This window comes from Austrofundulus limnaeus, unplaced genomic scaffold (assembly GCF_001266775.1).
Source record: "Austrofundulus limnaeus strain Quisiro unplaced genomic scaffold, Austrofundulus_limnaeus-1.0 Scaffold454, whole genome shotgun sequence".
In the NCBI taxonomy this organism is placed as follows: Eukaryota; Metazoa; Chordata; class Actinopteri; order Cyprinodontiformes; family Rivulidae; genus Austrofundulus; species Austrofundulus limnaeus.
Genome location: NW_013952856.1, coordinates 113,957 through 122,149, shown reverse-complemented (window position 1 = coordinate 122,149; position 8,193 = coordinate 113,957). Strand labels below are relative to the sequence as shown.

The window sequence follows — 8,193 nt, the reverse complement described above, 5'->3', positions numbered from 1 at the left end:
CCCTCAGATTCTTCCTGAGGAAATGCAGGCGTCGCTGAGCCTTTTAGATGACAGCTGAGGTGTTTGTAGACTGGAGGAGAGTATTTGTGCTGTGAACACCCAGGAATCTGAATGACTCCACTCTCCACATGCTGTTCTATGATGAGACGTCTGTGAGTTTGTGCTGAGATTCTTGTGATTTATAAAAAAAATCTTTTGATTAGACATGTAATTTCATTGTGCTCTATACAATGACAATAAAGGTCTATCTAATCTTTCGATTAGCAGCAGAACACAGCTTTGAGTTGTTGTACCTATGACTCTGTTCTGTTTTCCCACACCACCCAACTCAGAACTGAGTTGGGTGGTGTGGGAGGGATGAGAACCGACTAACAATTTACAGTCCTCCTCATCGTCTTCTTTTCATCCAGGTCAGATTTGAGGGGAAGGCAGCCTTAGCAAGAAAACCTGGACCATCCCCTTTTCTGCTACTTCCACTAACTCATCTGGGGGGACCCCAAGGCAATCCCAAGCCAGCAGAAAGATATAACGCCTCCAGCATGTCCAGGGTCGACCCTGAGCTCTCCTCACCCAAGGACATGCCTGAAACACCTCCACAGGGAGGCATTCAGGAGAAATCCTAACCAGATGTCTGGACCACCATAAAGCTGGCTCCTCTCCATGTGGAGGACCAGGATTCTAACTCAGACCACCTCCTAGATGTCTGAGCTCCTCACCCTGTCTCTGAGGCTCAACTCAGCCCCCCTGTGAAGAAAACTCATGCTGGTCACCTATATTTGGGATCTTCTTCTTTCTGATCATACGTGGGTTGGAACCAGTAAATGAAAATCTTTGCCTTCCAGCTATACCACGACTGATTGATTCCCCCATCATCTGTCTCAATGATGGCGATAAACTGAAGATAGAGGTGAAGACAAAAAGGAGTTCATGATGACAAGAACTCAGTTCCTGCCTAGTGTAACAGGTCATAGCATACCCCTACCCTGATTTAACCTGGGGTTAAAGGGGCTTGGGAAAAATTGTATCCTGGGTGTATTATTGCTTAGGTCAATTTATACCCCTCAGGCCTGATTGTACCCCCATGTTATCAGTAGCGCTGAGTTATACACACAAGAATTTAAATTTCCAGTCTGTGTCCAGAACCCTGCGATCAAATAATCAGTTATTACTTACAGTTCCTCGAACTCGACTTAAAAGGAAAGGAGATCGAGCTTTTTCTGTTGCTGCTCCTGTTTGTGGAATAATTTACCTTTCCAGATTAGATCTGCCCATAGCCTGGATCATTTTAAATCGCTTCTTAAAACTCATTTTTATTCTTTGGCATTTAATTGATGTATTGGTTTTTGCTCTGTTTTGTCATTTGTGTTGTTCTTGTACAGCACTTTGGTACAGCTTCATGCATGTTGTAAAGTGCTATATAAATAAATTTGACATTGACATTGACAAGTATTACAGTAATTAGGGTAACCCTCATAACCCTAACTGACCTAAATCTTAAAACTTTAAACATTTGGTATGAGGCCAGAGGATGGTTATGTAGATGGGTGTATTTTAGCCTGGAGAGATATAATTTGGTCTAGGACTGTAGTTTTCTAATCTATGCCCAGGTTTAATTTGTCCTGCTACAGCTGTAACCCTATCAGAGCTGGCCTTGTTCTTCTTGGAGTCCACTACTCTGAGCACTTGACTCAATTCATTTTGTTGAGGAGTGAATGGAGATGATGCTTTGTGTGTTTTGCCTCAAAGCGAGGAAACAGGTTTTTAAGCTGTCAGAGAAGATTGCCTGCTTTTATACTGGTAGACAATGATGACGCTACATTTCTCGTGTATGTGTGTTTGTACCTACTCAATAAGTAAACGTGTTGCTGCCTTTCTGATCTAACACAATGTCAAAGTGCAGACGTATGCTTCGCTGAGTAATTCAGCACAATTTAAAACATCAACACATCACACAGCCCCAGTGGCCTAATGAACAAGGCACTGGCCTTCTAACCCTGTAAGGCCCCTTGTTGCAAAACTACAACATCACTTTTAGCTGTACCAAAAACAAACCTGAAAAAAATCCTGTAAAACCACATTTGCATAGCCATTAGGTCCTATTGTTTAGCCTTGCAAGGCCATTGGATGGTAAAATGTGTTAAAAGATCTGACCGTCAAGCCATAAAGTCATTTGACTTGGGAACTTTTCTGGATTCACATCTCCCTTGTTTACTGAAGTGGATGTCTCAACACTGAACATGTAATTACTACATTATTGTTGAGGGCATGCACCAACTTAGATTTTGTTATGTCTTTGTTGTAGTTTTACAACATTGGGTGAGGAAGGTAGTCAAAATGTGAAATGCACCTTGCATAATGCATAGGGACAAAACACTTCTCAAATGTTCACTTGTGTAATATTTATTACTACTAGAGACATATTGTAGATTTTTTAAATCTGTTAAGAACAGATTTGAGTAATTCTGAATGAAAACATGATTTGTTGTTGTGGTATTTCAAGCCTTTCAAGTAGCAGAATTTGAAACGTTGGCTGTATTTTATCTGTAAAAATACATAGGTCATACTGGGATTTATTTACTGAAATACCCAAGGCCAGACACTGGTTGTGCAGATGGTTACTGGGTGTAGGGAAAGGTATGAATGCTCTTAACTGTCTGGATGTAAGAGGGCAGGGACTCTGTGGATCTAATTGGTCTAGGTGTTCCTTTTATCATGTTGATCTAAGTGGCCAAACAGTGCATTGTGTGACTTGAGTGGAATGTATTACACAATGTGATACATTCATATGTGTCACATTTCTGTCTTTGTTAAATAAATACTTCCATAACACCACGGACAAGTTGCAAGCCCATCACAGAGTTCCACAAAACAAGTGGTTATCAACATTGCCTCCCACTAATCTGGGTTCTGTCTGCTTGTCAGATTTTATTCTTATTTTTTGGTCAGTACATAAGATTCATAAAAGTCTGACTGCTGTGTGATTATTAATAATGATATTTACTGTTAAAGAGCTTAATAAGCAGTCCACAGTGCAAATCAAGCCTTATTTGTTCAGTATATTTGTTTTGACAGCGTGAGTGCAAATACACAAATTCTGCTCCTATCTAGGCCCGATGTTGCAATATTGCAACATTTCTGTAAAAACTTACTAAAACATAAAAAATTTGGTAACACTTCAATTTATGCATCAGAGAACCCCTTTAACATCATTAGAGAGAAGAAAAAAATTGCGCTTTTTTCTACATTTGGGTTTTCAAAGAACATTCGTACACTTCATTGAGTCATTCAGCACAGTTTAAAACACCAACACATCACACAGCCCCAGTGGCCTAATGGATAAGGCACTGGCCTCCTAAGCCAGGGATTGTGGGTTCGAGTCCCATCTGGGGTGATCAGCAGAGTGGCGCAGTGGATGATGGGCCCATAACCCAGAGGTCAATGGATTGAAACCATCCTCTGCTAAGCAACTTTTGCAAGATAAGAAACACCATTCAATTGTTAATCATTGCATTGAACTCTGCAAAACCTACTTTCAAAGAAATCTCCAGGCTGTATTGTTTCTGGCACGTTGGTTATTCATTTTCTAAGATAGTGTGATTTTCTTTTGTTTCCTTAATTTCTTTAATACAGCTTTTGAGTTATTTGTCCAAAGTGTGCATAAGCTCAAGAAAGTCCGTTATCACTGAGGTGTAGGCAGACAGGACTTTTGACCTGACCCAATGACTCAGGTCTTGTGTTTTCTAAAATAAAAGTTTCGTGCTCACCTTTGTGCTTTGATCATGTAGACAAAGGTGAACATGTTGCTGCTGATCTGACACGTCAAACACTTCACTGAGTCATTCAGCACAAAACACCAACACATCACACAGCCCCAGTAGCCTAATGGATAAGGCACTGGCCTCCTAAGCCAGGGATTGTGGGTTCGAGTCCCATCTGGGGTGATCAGCAGAGTGGTGCAGTGGATGCTGGGTCTATATCCCAGAGGTTGATGGACTGAAAACATCCTCTGCTAAGCAAAATTTTACACAACTGATACAAACACTAGTCATTCATTACTCCCTGAACTTTGTAAAATATTTCTACACTGGGAACACTACTCTTTACTTCACATCTCTCAAAATACTTTCCACCACCAAATACAAAGCCCACTCATCATCACTCACTTTCAAAATGTTCACATCTCAGAGGAAAATAGATCACAGTTGCAAGTCAGGTGAGTGTCTTCATCCTGAGATGAGTCGAGACTAAATTTTCTTGTGTTAGTCAGGTGTCTTATCCATTGTGCTAAAAGCCTGTTTTTGAATATCTTCTTTACTTTTTGCACAACAACAGACATACAGAAGTACTTTAAGTCTGGAAAATCACTTAACCCCCAGTCACATCTCAGCTTCAGTTCATGGTAGAACAAAATATGAGGTTGAGTTCATCACTCAACCACTCGTGGAAACATGCAGGAAAAGTTTCAGCCAACTCTCGATGAATTTTTGCTATGATGTCTCAGTGATTCAGGCTGGTAGAAACCTTCACACCTATCAAGCAGCTTTGAGGTCGTTTGGAAAGCTCTTCTCATTCCAAACATCATTTTATGTTCATTCAGATGGACATAAAAAACATTCAGTTTAAAAATTTTCACATGTGCAAAACTCGTTTTCTAATTTTTATTAGTATGAAACTGTTTTTGAAGAAAAGTCAAGGCTGTATTGTAGCTGGTAGGCAAACAATACTTCCTTTGTGGAAGACAGCGAGACACTTCATTTCTTGTCCACAACATTTGAAATTTTTGTCCAAACTGTGTATCTTAGTATCAGCTAAAGAATTTCCATTATACCTGGAAGTCAGTAAATTTTTGACCTGACTCAGTGAGTTAGGGCTTTTATGTTTTTTTCCAAACAAAAGTTTATTGCTTTGCTTTGTGCTTCTTCTGTCGCTCAGTAGCCTTATTGTCTGAGCAATGAAGCTGTTGTATTTCTTAAGTGTTCTTGATGCCACAAAATGTTTATCATTTTTCAGATGGTAGGAGGTTAAACAGCTTGTGGGCAGTGTGAAAGGAATTTCTCACAACATTTGCATTTCTCCATAAAATTACTCTAAGGCAGGGAGAGAGACTCTCTCATCTACTCTCACCACACATGGCAGGGTTTCCATCCAGCAGGGTTTAAATCCATACTGCAGTTGTTGGACCAAAAAGTAACACAGACCCTCAACTGTGAGTACAGAGAGGGAGATTATAACATGCTTTACTCGCCTGAGGAAAAGTATCCTTTGTTAAGTTTTCTTGGCCAGCTGTGTGTTGGTGAGTGTTACTGTACTTGGCCAAGAAAGTGTTGGAGAGATCTTCAGTATTGTTGATTCTTCAACATTTTGTTCCTCTCCATAGTGGAACCATTGATTTGTGGAGTGGGAAATCAGCCATTAAAAAAAATCCACAGTAGACTATATGCTGTTTGGACTAGAATCCAAAAATTGAAGCCTGAAGAGGACAAGCTTTCCTGTTGGCTGGCTCCAACAAGATTCAAGTTTCACCCCATCTATGTGAAAGAACAGGACAGTGCACATTCTACAAAAAAAGTTCACCCCAGGTAATATTTGTCAGGTGTGAATGAATTCTGATCATGTAATTCTTACCTTGCTGCTGAATGTTGAAATACCATTTTCCCCCAATACGTTTAGCTCTAATTAGTTTTTTCATGCTCAAAATAAAGGTCTTCTTTGGTTGTATCCTGAGGAGTTGGTGGGACTTAAAACCCCAACATCTCTAGTGTGCAGACTGGTTCTAAAAGTATAACATGGCAGCTTAAGTTAAATGCTGGCTTCAATTGCCTCCTCCACGTGTCAAACTCAAGGCCTGGGGGCCAAATGTGGCCCCCCACAGGATTTTATGTGACCATCAAAAGCTTCAGAGATGTATTAAAGCCTTAAAATAAGTGTTTGCTGCATTAAAGACAGCGTTGACCATAAATCTCACAAAATGCACGTCGATCATTTTACTTGAAAAATGATGCCATCCCACCACTAGGTGGAGGTGCACAGGGCTTAAAAGTTGCTGGCAAAATTCACCATGTAAAGTTTTCGTTTGGCTGTATTTTTGCTGGCTACTTTTGCTGCATCTCAACTACTTGGAACAAGGAAATTCCTACTTAATAGTCATAGATTTAAATTGGAATGACACTTTCAGTGGGAATTCCCTGTTGGAAAGTGGGAGAGTTCAGAATTCAAGATGGCAGCTGCTCACCACAACTCAATAGTGAGTAAAACTCTTTTACTTTTACTTTAAATTGTCAAAAAGAAAAAATAAGTATGTCCTCTGGTTCTTCTTCAGAGGACTTACTTATTATTATTATATTCTACCTAGATTACTGAGGTGCACCAGGATACTTTTAATAGTATTTCTGTATTTCTTATTTCACATTAGTCAGTTGTGTGTCTGTGTTTATAAAACATATTAAAACACTGTTTTTATGCAGGAAATACCACATAGAGCTCAGTTATTGTTTCTTAGCAGTGCTAAGCTGTAGCAATGAGTCGAGGAATGTGCATTTAGTTGACATTAAACACAAAAAGTTAGTTAATTACAACTGGCCTTTTGAACGCAACAACACAGTAGACCCATTGCACCAGGGTAAAATGCAAAACATAGCAAAATTTTGGCAAATTAGTGCTAACAATCAAAATATTGACATATTGTTTTCCATATGGATGTATACCAAGGTTTGTTACAAACTCAGGCAATGATTTTAACAGATTTCTAAAAGAAAATGCAGAAAGGAAGTTTGGCACAAACACATCGGTCACTTGCAGAACTGGGGCCATCACGTCACTATCGTGTGTGGCCTGGACACACATGAATGTTTTAGTTTGTTTATTTTTACATTTTTGTTTAACTTTAGCTTTAACTTCTCAAATTAGCTCGACACACACACACACACACACACAAAAAAAACGCCACCCACAATGCTCGCCTGGACTGGAGCGTGTCCAGTGAAATTAACAGAAACAGCACCGTCAGTGAAAACTATATCCACAAATAACCCTCCTGTCTTACAAAGCCAGTTTACAGCTGGGGGCACTCGGGGCAAAGAGGACAAATCCATATTTTTTAACAAGACATGCTTACAGTTCACAGGGCTTGCCAGACTCTCAAAATATCCAAAGTTTTTCTAAGGCAAATGAGTAGGACCTTTGTTTCCTGTCCAACGACATGTCTCTTGTGTGTGAAGCCCTGAGTGGTCTGTCATGGGATTGTAACTCAATTTTAAACAGACAGAAAACATTTGGCCACTTTACTCACTGACACTTACCAACCACTTACATGTGGTTGTAATTAACCCTTAAATTCTGTTTTTAAATAATGCCATTGTACGGGCTTAGTCAGTTTTGACCTGTGCAAGAGTTCTATTATAAGTGCCTATACAGAATCTTGAATTATAAATTTAGTCAGACTTTCTACATAGTTTATCTGACATTAATACCTATATCAATCCTTGATCAGTGCTTCAGAGAGCAGGGAGAATGTACTTTATTGGGTTTTATGCGTTTGTTTTAGAGAAAAGCTTCTAATGTTGCACATCTGCTCTGTTTTACCCTGGACATGAAGCCACAACTTCAATAATTTAAATATTTTTTTTATTAAAAGTGAAAATGATTATTACATTTTGGAACTGTTGTGAGATTTAATGCATTACAAACGGCAACCATTAAAAAGGTATATACACTGTCCTCACTGCTTTATCATAAAAAAGCCTCCTAAATGGATGATGATGTGAAGGAAGTAGTCAGTCTTATTAAACAGTACATCATACAAATTAGGTTTTTCCACTTTTGCCTGAACCTTGGCATGGAATTGGATAAGCAGCGTACAACGTTGTTGGTGAACATAAAGGTCAGACGTTGCTGCCTACTCCATTTCCTCAGAGTCATCGTCATCAGCAGGGCTGTAATCAGAGTTTTCCTCCATGTCTTCCTGCTCTGACACTTCCTCTTCCATCTGCTTCCTCACCATGGAAAATCAGATCCAAGGTTGAGGCCATAAACTCGGGTGCTGAAATGGCAGCAGGTGCTTTCATAACCTTGTGAAGAGATGGAGGGGTCATAAGAATTACCCCCCCCCCCCCACAATATGGTGAACATACAGCACAGAGGTTAGACACAAGTCAGAATGAGGCCTTGACACAGACATGAGATATGCCCTTGTGT

General features: G+C 39.7%; 2 non-coding genes across 2 annotated transcripts; both read left to right on the top strand.

Moving 5' to 3' along the window:
* Window positions 1–3,318: 3,318 nt before the first annotated feature.
* Window positions 3,319–3,391, top strand: trnar-ccu (transfer RNA arginine (anticodon CCU)). The gene has a single exon. It is a non-coding gene; the product is annotated as a tRNA-Arg (tRNA).
* Window positions 3,392–3,868: 477 nt separating this feature from the next.
* On the top strand, window positions 3,869–3,941 carry trnar-ccu (transfer RNA arginine (anticodon CCU)). Its single transcript has one exon. It is a non-coding gene; the product is annotated as a tRNA-Arg (tRNA).
* The last annotated feature ends 4,252 nt before the right edge of the window (window positions 3,942–8,193 follow it).